General features: G+C 44.9%; 1 protein-coding gene across 2 annotated transcripts in view; it reads left to right on the top strand.

Annotated features, from left to right (window-relative positions):
- Positions 1 to 2,684: 2,684 nt before the first annotated feature.
- The window catches only part of Zbtb5 (zinc finger and BTB domain containing 5), a 29,333-nt gene continuing 16,401 nt past the window's right edge, over positions 2,685 to 15,616 (top strand). Inside the window, exon 1 of one of the 2 annotated variants that reach the window (XM_004658311.2) lies at positions 2,685 to 2,796. The gene's annotated coding sequence lies outside the window, so the exon portion shown is untranslated. Of the gene's footprint in view, positions 2,797 to 4,129; positions 4,470 to 15,616 lie in introns of those variants that run through there. The other variant, XM_045149167.1, reaches the window with a different exon arrangement.

Raw genomic sequence — 15,616 nt, 5'->3', positions numbered from 1 at the left:
CACTCCTTACAATGCAATTGTCCAGGCAGAAATTGGCCTCGATATCTATGACCTCGCAGTGGCTAGCAATACCTTCACAAGACTCTCATAACAGGAGAAAAAGATGGCATCAGAATAAAAGAGACTAATGGAGAGAGGCAGGGGATATGATGGAGAGCAGAGTTGTGAAAGGGAAAATGGGGGAGGGGAGGAAAATATCATGGCTTATTGGCTGTAAGTACAGAAGGTAATTTAAAAAATTAAATTAAAAAAATTGAAGACAAAAAATTTTTTACCTGGCCAGGTGTGGTGGCAAACGCCTTTAATCCCAACACTGGGGTGCAGAGGTAGGAAGATTGCTGTGAGTTCAATGCCAGCATGGATGCCAGAGTGAGTTTCAGGTCAGCCTGAGCTAGAGTGAGACCCTACCTTGAAAAAAAAAATTGGGGGCTGTAGTGATGGATTAGCAATTAAGGCACTTGCCTGCAAAGCCTAGGACCCATGTTTGACTCTCAAGATCCTATGTAAGCCAGCTGCACAAAGCTGAAGCAAGCATAAGGTAGCACATGTGTACTAGATGGTGCAAGAGTCTGGAGTTTGATTTCAGTGGCTGAGGTCCTGGTACACCAAATCTCTCTCTCTCTAAAAAAATACTTTTAAACATTTTATTTATTTATTAGAGGAAGAGGAAGAGAGAGAGAGAGGGCATGCCAGGGCCTTCAGCCACTGCAAACGAACTCCAGATGCATGTGCCCCCTGTGCACTTGGCTTGTGTGGGTCCTGGAGAATCGAGCCAAGATCCTTTGGCTTTGCAGGCAAACACCTTAACCACTAAGCCATTTCTCCTGCCCGGTAAATAAAAATTTTAACCTGTTCCCCCTAGATTTAACTGCCCGCCCTGTCATATATGACATGTATGTGTGTGTGTGCATACATATGTATATGTGTATATGTATGTGTGTATGTGTATATATAGATATATGTATATGTATGTATGTATGTATGTATTGATGGATGTATTCCATCACACACACTCATCCATCTTTCATCCATCTATCTATAATCTATCATCTTCCACTGCAGTGTTGGGGATTAAATCTAGGGCCTCAGGAATGTGTTCTACCAGTGAACTACACCCCTACTTCCTTCTTTTTCATATAAAAGACAGGGTCGTGCTATATTGACCTCCCAGGCTGACCTCGAGAGGAGCTAGGAGTACAGGCATGCACCACCATGCCTCGATGCATTCTCCTACATTTATTTCTGGGCCCTCTGCCTTGATCTGCTGATTTGTGTTTATTCATATGGCACTGTAAGTAGGATCTAGAAGTTGCTTTTGCTACAAAGCATTTCTTGCTTGGCCCACAGATGACTAGTGATTAACTAAGGCAAGATAAAGCTTGAAAACTTTTTTTGGTCTTTTGAAGTAGGATCTCGCTCTTGCCCTGGCTGGCCTGGAATTCACTGTGTAGTCTCAGGGTGGCCTCAAACTCATGGCGATCCTCCTACCTCTGCCTCCTGAGTGCTGGGCTTAAGATTTTTCTTATTATTGTCAACTTCCTTAATTATAGACAGTAAACTATAATTCCCTCTCTCCACTTTCACCTTCACAAGTCCACTTTCTATGATATTCCCTTCCCCTCTCCACCAGTCTCTTTTATTTTGATGTCATCATCATCTCCTATTATGATGGCCTGGTGTAGGGAGTGCCAGGCACTGTGAGGTCATGGATACCCAGTCCATTTTGTGTAAGAGCGCACTGTAAGGAGTCCTACCCTTCTTTTGAGTCATCCCAGAAGTTACCGCCATACGCTTGCCCTCTGGTTCATCTGGCTTACGAGGGTCCTGGGAAATCGAACCTGGGTCCTTAAGGTTTGCAGGCAAACAAGCACCTTTAACCGCTAAACCATCCCTCCAGCCCAGAGTTCTGAATCTGGATTTTGACTTAACTCAAACGACTTCTGGGAATTTCATTTTTATGTTTTCCCATATCTACCGGTTTGGAATTACATCCAACCGAACGCCTGCGTGTCTGCGTGCACTCAGCGACGGGGACTTCACTACAGACCAGGAGCCTGGGTCACCCCAGGGAGGCGTCGCGACCGTTCAGAAACCCTTCCGGACCAACCAATGGAGGAGCATCCCCACGCTACAGAACCCAAGCAGTCGTGATTGTGATTGGAGCAACTGGATGCAAAATCCTGCCTTCCTTTACGTCGGCGGACTTTGATTGGGTGTGGCAAAGTCACTTCTCGACAGTCTAAAGCTACAGTTGGTTAGTGACAGATCCCGCCTTAAAAGGTATTTGATAACAGGCTGACGCGTTGCAGGGCAAGCGGTGATTGGCCCCAGAGCTCACGGATTCGTTCCGTAGTAAACACAGCCAGGCTCCTGGGACAGGGGATTGGTTCGTTTTCCAGGGTCTTGCAGGTTCCGTGGGCGTGGCGGGCCGCTCTCCCGTTCTGGCCCCGCCCTTCAGTGACGTGATTGGCCGGCGGGCGGCTTGTGGGCGGGGAAATGAAGCGGCCGGCGGCGGGGGAGGGGGAGCGGGGCCGAGGTAGACGAAGTTGCATTGCGTCACATCCGTCTACTGAGGGCCGTCGCCGGGTTCGCGGAGAACCGCGCGAACGGGCTTGGAAGGCGCTGAGGGACGGAGAGGAGGGGAGGGCTCGGGGGTGGGGCGGGCGGAGAGGGGAGGAAGTCGCGTCGCGGAGAAGCCGGGGTGGACGTTCCCGCCTCCTTCCGCTGGGTCGGCTCGGCTCCGAGAAGGGTCACCGCCTCCTCCGGCGAGGAGCAGGGGGGCGGAGCCCGGCTCAGGTGAGACGCGCCGGTCGGATGGAGAGGTGGTGGTGGTGGTGGTGGTGCGCGCGGCGCGCTCACGTGCACGCGGTAGAGCTCGCGGGCGGGCGGACGGGCGCGTGCCGGTGCCCCTCGCCCATCCCGGCAGGCTGTCTGAGCGGGTATTGTTACCCTTCGCCTGCCCGGGGCCAGGCGGCTGGGAGACGGGTTCTTCTGCGCAGGCGTCCCCCGTGTCCCGACGCCAGGCTGTCTGTGTGCCGGGCGGGGCAGGGGCAGGTCCCCCGGCGGGGACGGGCTGGCCGGCAGGGCGGTGCGGGCCAGGCCTCCGCGTCCGCGGCCCGGAGGCGCGAGTGGAGGCTCTGCTGCCCTCGTCCTGGGTCTTGCTAAGCGACGAGGTTTCGTTTCCTCCGAGCCCGACAGGCCGGCGGCGGCCGACTGGAGGGGCGGAGTCTGTTTCGGAATGCCCCAACTTGTTAGCCCAAAGTGCAGTAGGCATTTAGCGGGTGCCCACTTCGTGCAGGGAGCATGCGGTAGTAGGAGACGGCCCTTCCCGTCTTCTGCAGCCGGGCACCTAAACACCAGTGCGAGGCAGTGGGTTACGGAGTGGCGGGAGGGGTTGTAGGTTGGGTTTTCATTTCCTGAAATGCCATTTACTACTGCCAGTCCCGGCATCCTGGCATAGTGGAGAACCCTGGAAAAGCAAATTCTGAATAAAAAGCCAGATTTTATTATTTTGTTCTATTTTACTTTTTTTGGTTTTTCAAGGCAGGGTCTCACTCGGGTCCAGGCTGACCTGGAATTCACTTTGCAGTAGCAGGGTGGCCTCGAACTCACAGCGATGCTCTGCCCCACCACATCCAGCTCGAATGTTTTTAATTCTTGAAGCTAAAGTTTCTTCTATTAATTCAAATAAACCAGGTCCATGCACATTACTAAACAAGAAAGACCTTGCTGTATCTTTACCTAAGATATTTTTTCTTCCATATGAAGTGTTTAAAATTTGGCTTTTGAGCCGGTCGTGGTGGCGCACGCCTTTAATCCCAGCACCTGGGAGGCAGAGATAGGAGTATCGCTGTGAGTTCAAGGCCACCCTGCTACTGCAAAGTGAATTCCAGGTCAGCCTGGACCAGAGTGAGACCCTACCTTGGAGGGGAGGGGGGAAGAAAAATATTTCCAAAATAGCTGGGCGTGGTGACGCACACAGGTCTTTAATCCCAGCAGTTGGGAGGCAGAGGCCTGAGTTCAAGGCCACCCTGAGACTACAGATTGAATTTCAATTCAAGTCAGCCTGGGCCAGAGTGAAACCCTATCTCAAAAAAAAAAAAAAAAAAAAAAAAAAGCCAAAATATACTTAGGAGCTTTTAGACAGACATTTGGACTTTTAGCAGTTGAAGAGAATACAGTGTCTTAGTTATGTTGATTTATTGTATGAAATGTTGTGCCTTGGGTAACTTTTCAAAGGTGAACTGGGCACTTCATTGTCTGGAGATTTTCCTTTAATTTGCTAAAAAGTCTGGTAGTTGGCAGAGACCGAAACAAGTGGAGAGGGAAAAGAGCAGATGGGAAAAGGGGATTTTAGAGAAAAGTTCTAAGTCAAGGAAGACCTTTCACAATTTGCTTTAACCCTTCTGGAAATCTCAGCAAAGTTGGAAAGTCTCACATGTCTACTGCACCTGGCCAAGAACTGCCAGGTAAGATTAACTTGGTTGAGGACCCATGGTGGGCTCTTGGGATGTGCAAAAATTAATAGACCAGGACCTTTTGAAGAGTTCTGAAGTCAGCTTGTTTTCTGAAATTTGCCGGTCTTTTACTCGGAAAGTTGTGTCAAAACATGACTGTTTGCTGGGGATGCTAGTAGTTTAAACTCTGGTTAATGTAAGTCTTTAGCAAATTTCGCAAATGATGAGATGTAGCAGGAAAACATTTCAAAGAGGGAAGTCTTCTAAATTTAAGGGTCAAAAGAAACTCTCTAAAGATTTTTACAAATGGACTTTGAAAAATATATTACTTGGTTAGGCATGGTAGTGCACACCTTTAATCCCAGCACTCAGGAGACAGAGGCAGGAGAGACTGTGTAGTGAATTCCAGGTCAGCCTGGGCTAGAGCGAGACCCTACCTCAAAAAAAATTAAAAATTAGAAAAACATGCTACATGGACAGCAAAATGCATGAAGGTATTTGAGTATTTAAAATAGCAGTTTTAATATATTGGCGCCTTAAAAATAGCTTGTGTTCAATGAGAGAGACAAGACTTGCAGTTGACACAGATGCTTCAGTCTATCTCTAAGTCTAGGAAAGGGGGAAAAGAACTCCAGACACTGGTAGAATGTTCGCTTTCAACTCACTCTCTTATGTAAATTAAGTGCACTTTTCCCCTCAGTCACAGTTGTGGGTTTTTTTTTTTTGAGGTTTGGTCTCACTCTAGCCCAGGCTGACCTTGAACTCTCAGTGATCCTCCTACCTCTGCCTTTCCTGAGTGTTTGGATTAAAGGCATGTGCTACCAAGCCTGACTGTCACCTTTTTTTGGGAGGGGGCGAGGGAGAGGTGCTGTTTAAGGTAGGGTCTCACTCTAGCCAGGCTGATGTAGAATTCACTTTGTAGCCTCAGGCTGTCGTGGGTCCTCATACATCTGCCTCTGGGTGCTGGGATTAAAGATGTGCACTACCGTGCCCAGCTTTTTGTCACTTTTGATCATATGATTTTTTTCTTTTACTATACTTAGAATTTCCCAAATATAGATGTTGTCTAGTAGAAGCAGAAGTTGTTAGTGTAGCAGGTGGGATGGCTTGTAATAGTACACTGCACCTTTTTTGTGTAGGTCTGAAGAGAACTCTTCCTATGCTAAAAGACCAGCTGTTCTGAGTCAACTCTTGCTCATTACACTTTTCATCATTTTCAACAGAGCAGTGGCTTTTTAATCTCAAGATTCAGTTCTCTTGGGCCTCTTTCATTTTATTAGTTATCTGTGTATTTGCTAAAAGGCTTTTATTATCTCAGATTAGGAATTGTGTTGGTGTACTGATGTTACATTGTAATAGAGTAGATATAGATAGATTCTTAGTGTTTAAGATTGTTTTATCTTTGCATTGTTTTTGTTTTGCTCTAACATATTTGCCCTGGCTAGTGGGGAGTTGGACAAGGACCCGAGGGGAAGTTAACCTGAATGGGAGAAGGCAAACAGACACAAGGAGGAGACCATGCTAGGTGTTTGTCAAGGCCTCTAGATTTATTCAGGCAGACATGGCTTATATATAGAAGATAGAACTTTTTTTTTTTTTTTTTGACAATATTTACATTACCTAAGGTCAGTTTCAGCAGGGTCATATGTTAATCCCTCTATCAGATGCCCACTCTGTCTAGGCTGTATACTAAACAATGCTTTAGGATCAGGTGCTTACTCTATCTAGGCTGTATACTAAACAATGCTTTAAAATCAAGAGATTAGGAGATTAGAGATCACCCTAGCTTCCAAGGTCAAAGATCAGCTGTGGCTCCCGACAATATTGGAATATAATTAAAGTTCCAGTATTTTCTAGGTTCTAAAACTCATTTTGCTTTATTTTACTTTCCTTGAAGATGGGACAATATAAGTAAGCACTGTTGTTGGATGTAGCAGTTCACGCCTATAATCCCAGCAGTTGGCAGGCAGAGGTAGGATTGCTATGGGACTAGAGAGTGAATTCCTGGTCAGCCCGGGACTAGAGTGAGATCCTACCTTGAAACCACCCCTCCACCCCCCCCCAAAAAAGCATTGTTATATAGATTAGTGATATGGGAATTTGGGGTGACTTTGAGAACAATGGAGCCTTTCTCTGCTCTTGGTTGGGCTGTAACCCAGGAGTTAGGGTGCTATATGGTCACGATCACATCAAACTTACAGGTTGTTGTCTTATGAATTTAATGAATGAAGCCTGCAGACTGTAGAGGGTGAAGTTTTGAAAGGTCTTATTACAGAGCTTAAGAGAAGGAAAGAAGGCAGAACTGTAAGGCAGAAGGAAGTCCACAGAGATTGGAAGAAGAATCCACCTGGTGATTCTGATTGGAGCTTTTATGGGAAGGAGAGCTCCTTCAGGGAAAAAAAGAGATGAGGAAAAATCAGGTCCCATGCCATATATTCAGGCCTGGAACTCACTCTACTTCCAGGCTAGCCTTGAACTCACAGAGATCCTCCTATCTCTGCCTCTTGAGTGCTAGGATTAAAGGTATGTGCCACCACACCTGGCACCTATGCTTTTTTAATTTTATTTTATTTTGAGTGGGGGGAGAATTTGTGCGCCAGGGCCTTGGCCACTGAAACTGAACTCCAGACACTTGCACCACCGAGTGGGCATGTGCGACATTGCACTTGTCTCACCTTTGTGCTTCTGGCTTACATGGGATCTAGAGAGTCAAACATGGGTCCTTAGGCTTTGCAGGCAAGTGCCTTAACTACTAAGCCATCTCTCCATCTTCTGGTTCCTGTTCTTTATCATTAGTAGATACCCTTAACTAGGCATGGGTATGTAATTAATCCTAGCACTTAGGAGGCTGCGGCAGGAGGATTGTGAATCCAAGTCCAGCCTGGGCTATGTAGTAAAACACTGACTCAACAAATATAACAAAACCATTAAAAAAAGAAAAAGAACCCCCCCTCTAATGTTATACAATATAGTGATAATATTAATCACTGCCATTTTAGACTTAATAAAATGTGGTACAATTAGCTGGGCGGGGTGGCACAAGCCTTTAATCCCAGCACTTGGGAGGCAGAGGTAAGAGGATTGCCCTGAGTTCAAGGCCAACATGAGACTCCATAGTGAATTCCAGGTCAGCCTGGGATAGAGTGAGACCCTACCTCGAAAAACCAAAAAAAAAAAAAAGTGGTACAATTGAAGTCATGTTAACTCAGTTCATTCAGTGTAATTGTTATCAGTAAATTGTCCAAATTTTCCTCTGCTCCTCCCAAAGTTTGTTATTAAAAGAAATTTATTAGTGTTTTTCCCCTTAATATAAATGAAATTAACTATTTTACAAATTTAGAGGATGATTAAGTGGTAGCATGCTTTTTGGAAATTATACTTGATAACCTATTATTTTTTAGTACTTGATAAATGGGTTATGAATCCTTTATTTCCAGCTTCTTAAATTTAAAGTGATTAGAGTGAAGTGCTCCCTTTTCTTGTACATGATATTGTTAACATGGTGTAATTGATTTTCAGTATGTCTTAATTAGTCATTTACAATTTGAGATCCACTCAACCGTCTTCTTCCTCTAAACCTGAAAGGACTACCTTTTTAGTCCTGTGCTACAGAGGGGATTTGAGAAATAAAGACAAGGAAAACATCTTACTATTTGACTGTTCAGTTTTACTGGTAGCTAGATAGGCTACAAAAAATCTAAACCCATGTGGTATGATATATTGTATTTTGTTTTAAGTAGCAAAAGCAACTCAGCAGGTCAAGTACTGAACACTATTATTTTGACAAGTGATTCAGAAGAGCAGAGAGAGAGAGAGCAGGGTGTGGTGGCGCACGCCTTTAATCCCAGCACTCGGGAGGCAGAGGTAGGAGGAGCGCTGTGAGTTCAAGGCCACCTGGAGCCGCCATAGTGAATTCCAGATCAGCCTGGGCTAGAGCAAGACTCTACCTCGAAAAACAACCCCCCCAAAAAAAAAAAAAAAAAAAAGAAGAAGAAGAAGAACAGAGAGTACTGCTTTGAAAGTAAACTTGAAGCGGGGTGTGGTGGTGCATGCCTTTAATCCCAGCATTAGGGAGGCAGAGGTAGGAGGATCTCTTTGAGTTCGAGGCCACCCTGAGACTACGGACTGAATTCCAGGTCAGCCAGAGCTAGCATGAGACCCTACCTCAGAAAACAAAACAAAAAAAAAAAAAAAGAAAGGAAGTAAACTTCATATAAAAAAAATGCATCCAGTCCTTTACTGTAAGGGACTGTTACCACCAGAGCTTTATGGCAAAAGCCCTGCTCCAGGAATCCCAGTGGACTAGCCCTGGCCACCTGGCTCAGTATGCCAGTTGGAGACAGCAGTGGTGAGGGGTGAAGAAAGCTTTAATCAATGTGACCACATTGGGAAGAACAAACAAAGGGGTTCTGTAGTCCCAGGTCTGCCTTTAGTTTCTGACAAGATGAGATTTTGTGGGAGAGCCAAACAAAGGCAGAGGCATAGTTTTGCATAGCTAACAGAGCAGGTAGTCTTGGTCAGGCCAGTAGTCTGGCCTATGTCCCAATTCTGGTTCTTTGAAGTAGTTCTGGAGAAATTATTGTCACTAACATCATGTGAGGGCACAATCTGGTTCCCATGGAATGGTTGCTGTTATTTTTATGGTGCAGCCTCATTTCCCATCATGCAGTGATCTTTTTCTGCCAAGTTCATTGTTGCTTTAGGTTAATTATTTTTGTTTTTGGAGATAGGGTTTCACTCTAGCTCAGGCTGTCCTGGAATTCACTATGTAGTCTCAGGGTGTCCTTGAACTCAAGGCATTCCTCCTACTTCTACCTCCCAAGTGCTGAGATTCAAAGTATGTGCCACCACAACTGGCTCTAATTAATTATTATTATGGACATACTTGGTATGGGAGCATCATGTGTTGGTACCATCCTTTCCTTCATCCCTGCCCCCAATCTGCAGAGGGCCCTCCTCAGTGGGGTTGCTGGTATTCTCTATGTGGTTGTGGGTTATGCGTTGTGAGAGCAGCAGTCACAAATGGAGGGGGGGGTCAATGTTGAGGTTAATTTTTGTTCCTTGTCATAAAGATGTTATTGAATTGTCTTGTTTTTGGAATGCAAGATAACTGCAGAAGAGAAAAAAAAAGGCAGGATAAAGTCAGAGAGGGTAAAATGGAGTCAGGCCAGTGACTAGGTCTCTTCCAGCACTATCAATAACATTGTTTCCAATGTGAACACCTGGCTTTCTTCTTTTGTTTTGCTCCCCACCCCAGCCCCTCCTTTTTAGAATTATTTGAGAGAGAGAGAGGGGGAGGGAGGGAGGGAGAAAATGGGCACACTAGGGCCTTCAGTTATTGCAAATGAACTGCAGGCGCATGCTCCCCCTTGTGCGCTCTCGCCACTATGCAGCAGGCTTATGTGGGACCGAGAGATTGGAGCATGAGTTGCTGGCAAGCGCCTTAACTGCTAACCATCTCTCCAACCTTTTTTCCCCTCCAAGATAAGGTCTAGCCCAGGCTGACCTGAAATTCGCTATTTAGTCTTAGGATGGCCTCAAACTCATAATGATTCTCCTACTTCTGCCTCCCAAGTGCTGGGATTATTGAGCCACCACACCTGACTTCCCCACCCCCTTTTTAAATTTTTATTTATTTGAGAGAGAGAGAGAGGCAATAGAAACAGTGGGCATGCCAGGGCCTGTAGGAACTGCAAACAAACTCCAGATTCATGTGCCACCTTGTGCATCTCACTTTACATGGGTTCTGAGGACTCCTCCAGACACGTGCCACTTTGTGCTTCTGGCTTTACATGGGTACTGGGGAATTAAATTTAGGTCATTGAGCCCCCTCTCCAGCGCTGCCCCCCACTTTATTGTTTTCTTTCTTTCTTTTGTTTTTTTTTTTAATTATTTATTTATTTGAGAGCGACAGACACAGAGAGAAAGACAGATAGAGGGAGAGAGAATGGGCGCGCCAGGGCTTCCAGCCTCTGCAAACAAACTCCAGACGCGTGCGCCCCCTTGTGCATCTGGATAACGTGGGACCTGGGGAACCAAGCCTCGAACTGAGGTCCTTAGGCTTCACAGGCAAGTGCTTAACCGCTAAGCCATCTCTCCAGCCCTGTTTTTGTTTTTTTTTAAGTAGGGTCTTGCTGTAGCCCAGGCTGACCTGGATTTCACTGTATAGTCTCAGGGTGGACTCAGACTCACAGAGATCCTCCTGCCTCTGCCTCCCAAGTGCTGGAATTAAAGGTATGTGCCATCACACCCAGCCTTTTCCCCCTTCTTTTTGACTTTAAAAAATACTTGTTTGAGAGACCAAGAGAAGGAGAGAAAATATGGGCATGCCAGGGTCTGTCACTATAAATGAATTCCAAATGTATGTGATACTTTGTGCATCTGGCTTTACATGGTTACTGGAAATTGAACCCAGACCATCTGACTTTGCAAGCACTGCTGAGCCATCTCCAGCCCTTGAAAGACATTTTTTTGTTTGTTTGTTTGTTTGTTTTTCGAGGTAGGGTCTATGCTAGCTCAGGCTGACCTGGAATTCACTATGTAGTCACAGGGTGGCCTCAAACTCTCAGCAGTCCTCCTACCTCTGCCTCCCAAGTGCTGAGATTAAAGGTGTGCACCACCACACCCGACCCCCTTGAAAAACTTTATTGACAACCTCCATACATACACACAATATACCCTGATCATAACCCCCCCCCAAGTCTATTCCTACTGGACCAAATTCCTTTCAAGCTAGTTCCTTCCCTCCCCCCTCCCCAGAGTAGGGTCTAGCACAGGCTGATCACTTTGTAGTCCCATACCAGTCTTGAATTCACAGTGCTCTTCCTACCTCTGCCTCCCCAGTGCTGGGATTCAGGGCATGTACCACCATGCCTGGCTCTAGCAAACTTTTATTGGGCTAAATAGAGCATGATTAGGAAAGTTAATCTATAGAGAAAACGATCAATTAAGTTGATTGTTCATGTTAATCTAAGGTGCAGTGGTATAAGTGTCTTTCCTTAATTATACTTAGTTTTGAAATTACTAAAATCTGTTTCTGTGGACCCTGCTGTGTGTCAGAGGTTCCAGTTGGTAGATGATCACATTACAGCCATGTAGACCTATAGTGGGTCTATTGAAATCTGTTTAAGAAACCTGAAACTTTTTCCTTTCATTTGAAGACTTTATTTAGATTGCTTTGGGTAAACCCTTCTCAGTGTGAGCTCTCTTACAGCTTTTAAGCCTAGACCTCTCATTTTGCTAGAGTTGCCTAAGAGTTTTGAGTAATAGTGGTCTTAGATTCCTTTTTGTATTTTATTTGTTTTGTTTTTCGAGGTAGGGTTTCACTCTGGCCCAAGCTGACCTGGAATTAACTATGTAGTCTCAGGGTGGCCTTGAACTCACGGTGATCCTCCTACCTCTACCTCTCGAGTGCTGGGATTAAAGGCATGTGCTACCATGCTCGGCAATTTTTTTTATTTATGAGAGAGAATATGGGTGCACCAGAGCCTTCAGCCACTGCAAACAAACTCCAGAAGCATGTGCCTCTTTGTGCATCTGGTTTACATGGGTCCTGGGGAATCGAACTTGCGTCCTTTGGCTTAATAGGCAAGCACCTTAACCATTAAGCCACCCCTCCAGCCTGATTCTTATTTTTTCTGTTAAAGCAAAGAATAGCCTATTTTATATCCCACAAAGTAAGGGAGTTTTAAAATACAGGTTTGTGTGTGTGTGTGCATGCGCACACTTGTGGGCATGTGTGTGTGTGCCTGCATGCATTTGTGTGCACGTATTTGTGGAAGTCAATTGCTCTCCATCTTTCTTACTAAACCTCATGGATTTGGATAGTCTAACGAGCATTTTACATGGGTGCTCGCCATCTAAACTCTGGTACTCACTTTCCCAGCAAGTGCTTTACCAATGAAACTGTCTCCCTAACACTAAGGGGAGGTTTCTCACTGAAGCCCAGGCAGGCTGACCTGGAATTTACTCTAATCCAGGTTGGCCTTGAATTTATGAATCCTCCTACCTCCGCCTCCTGAGTGCTGGAATTATAGGCATAAGATACCACACCAAGTCAGGGGAGTTTTAAAATAGCTCTTCCAGCTGGACATGGTAGTGCACGCCTTTAATGCCAGCACTCTGGAGGCGGAGGTAGTAGGATCACTGTGAGTTCAAGGCCACCCTGAGACTAACTACATCGTGAATTCCAGGTCAGCCTGGTCTACAGTGAGACCCACCTTGAAAAACCAAAATAATAAAAATACCAATAACCACTAAGATTTTTTTTTTTTTTTTTTTTTTGAGGTAGGGTCTCACTCAAGCTCAGGCTGACCTGAAATTCACTCTGTAGTCTCAGGGTGGCCTCAAAATCTTGACAGTTAATTCCAGGTCAGCCTGGGCCAGAGTGAAACCTACCTCGAAAAACAAAACAATAAAATACAAAAAGGAATCTAAGACCACTATTACTCAAAACTCTTAGGCAACTCTAGCAAAATGAGAGGTCTAGGCTTAAAAGCTGTAAGAGAGCTCACACTGAGAAGGGTTTACCCAAAGCAATCTAAATAAAGTCTTCAAATGAAAGGAAAAAGTTTCAGGTTTCTTAAACAGATTTCAAAATAGACCCACTATAGGTCTACATTGCTGTAATATGATCATCTACCAACTGGCACCTCTGACACACAAACTCTACCAATGCTTCCTGAGTGCTGAGATTAAAGGCGTGCACCACCATGCCCTGCTTGTTGTTGTTATTTATTTATTTATTTTTGTTTTTTTCAGGGTCTCACTCTAGCCCAGGCTGACCTGGAATTCACTATGACTGTGTAGTCTCAAGGTAGACTCCAACTCATAGTGATCCTTCTATCTCTGCTTCTAAATGATGAAATTAAAGGCATATATCACCACACCTGTGTTTTTGTTGCTGCTGTTTGTGGGTTTGTTTGTTTTTTTTAGATACCATTTGATCCTTATCCTTTGACTTTGTGGTAACTATCCAACATAAACCAGGTGCAATGGTTTGGATGTGGTCTAAGCATGTTGCTCAGAGATTCAAGTGTTAGAAGCTTGGTTCCCAGTATGATGATGTGAGATTTAAGCCAATTGTGACTGGATTTCATTCAGGGTCTTGATACATCTTCAGGACATTTCCTTAAGCTTTCTTCTGCATTGGTTTCATTCTCAGGATGGCATAATGGCCACCCTCAGTGCTAGATTTAAGTCTTCCTTGCAGTTTGTAATCTACTTCCTTGCAGTTTGTATCATAACAATTGACACAATGGATATCAATTTGGCCAGGTCTCCCTGAATTATCTATCTACTTTTTTAATCTTTAAGAATTATTATTATTGTTATTATTATTTTGAGGTAGGATCTCACTGTAGCTCAGGCTGACCTGGAATTCACTATGTAGTCTCAGGGTGGCCTCAAACTCTCAGCAGTCCTTCTACCTCTACTTCTAAAGTGTTGTGTTTAAAGGTGTGCACTAACACGCCCAGCAACTATCCATTTCTAAACTCAGAGGCAGTATGATCTTTTATTTTTTAATATTTTATTTATTTGAGAGAGAGAGAGAATATGGGTGTGGCAGGGCCTCTAGCCACTGCAAATGAACTCCCAACCTATGGGCCACCTTGTGCATCTGGTTTACATGGGTATTGGGGAATCAAATCTGGGTTCTCAAGCTTCGCAGGCAAGTGCCTTAACTGCTAAGCCATCTCTCCAGTCCCTGATCTTTCATTTAATTTTTTTTGGTTTTTTTTTTGTTTGTTTGTTTGTTTTTCAAGGTAGGGTCTCACTCTTGTCCAGGCTGACCCAGAATTAACTCTAGTCTTAGGGTGGCCTTGAACTCACAGCAGTCCAACCTCTGCTTCCCGAGTGCTGGGATTAAAGGCATGTGCCACCACGCCCAGCTTCATTTCTTAAAGTTTAAACAAAACATAAGAAGTATTTGTGAGAGTCATTTTTCGTGAGTCTGACTATATTCTTTAGGGAAGACTCAAAGTTGTAGGTGACAAAAGACTGAGATTAATCATGGTTATAGTTTTGCAGAAAGCTTTAGGAATTAAGAAAACAGTATAGTTGACATAGAAGGATGAGAGTCATGAAATGAGTAGGAACACAAGAACAAAAGCTTGGAAAAACATTGCTAACAGTTGTAGTTTGGAAGACACCAGGTTTGGTAAAGTGTTTTTCTAAGTTTGTATCAACATACAAATGAGTCCTTAACAATTAGCATCACAGCATGTGTGTGTGTGCACATGGGTGCCACAGCACACGCGGGAGGTCAGAGGACAATTTCAGGTGCTTTCAGATTCTCTTGGTTCTGCCTCCCATTATCAAGGGTACATTGGGATCACAGATGCATGTGCCAGCTTTCTGTTTGTGCTGGTGAATTGAACCCAGGCCAGCAGGCTTTGCAAGCAATTCCCTTTAAATGCTGAGCCATCTCCCCAGTCCGAGATTCTACTTAAAAAAAATATTTTGTTGAAGTGTCTGTGTATGATAAGTGTGTGCCAACGCGGGTTCAGTTCTCTAGAATCCTCGCCAAGCAGCTGCAAAGCAGTGCGTGCACCTGGGATCCTAGTGCACCTGTGGCAGTGGGAGATGTAACTAGAATCTGAAGCTGATGGCTAGCTAGTCGAACATCTTGCAGTCCGGCAGTTCATGTGTAGCATCCAGACTGTCTCAAAGAAGGTGTCGCTCAGACACCTTGATTTATTAGAATCTCCACATGCACACTGTGGCACTTGCGCCGACGCACATTCACAAACAATGTTTTTTTTTTAAACCAGGAAATTAGGCTGGAGAGACGGCTTAGTAGTTAAGGCTCTTGCCTGTGAAACCTGAGGACCTAGATTTGATTCCCCAGACCCCATGTAAGCCAGATGCACAAGGTGGTGCATATGCCTGGAGTTTGTTTGCAGTGCCCCCTCCCAAATAAATAAATAAATAAAATATTTAAAAAGACAAAATCAGGGGCTGGAGGGATGGCCTAGCAGTTAAGGTGCTTGCCTGCAAAGCCAAAGGACCCAGGTTCGATTCCCCAGGACCCACATAAACTGATGGACAAGGTGGCCCATACATCTGGGGAGTTTGTTTGCAGTAGCTAGAGGTCCTGGCATGCCCATCCTCTCTTTCTTTCCAACTCTTGTTCTCTCTCTCTAATAAATAATAGATTT

This window comes from Jaculus jaculus, chromosome 1 (assembly GCF_020740685.1).
Source record: "Jaculus jaculus isolate mJacJac1 chromosome 1, mJacJac1.mat.Y.cur, whole genome shotgun sequence".
NCBI lineage: Eukaryota > Metazoa > Chordata > Mammalia > Rodentia > Dipodidae > Jaculus > Jaculus jaculus.
The sequence above is the reverse complement of the archived record's forward strand: the minus strand, read 5'-3'. Positions and strand labels throughout refer to the sequence as shown.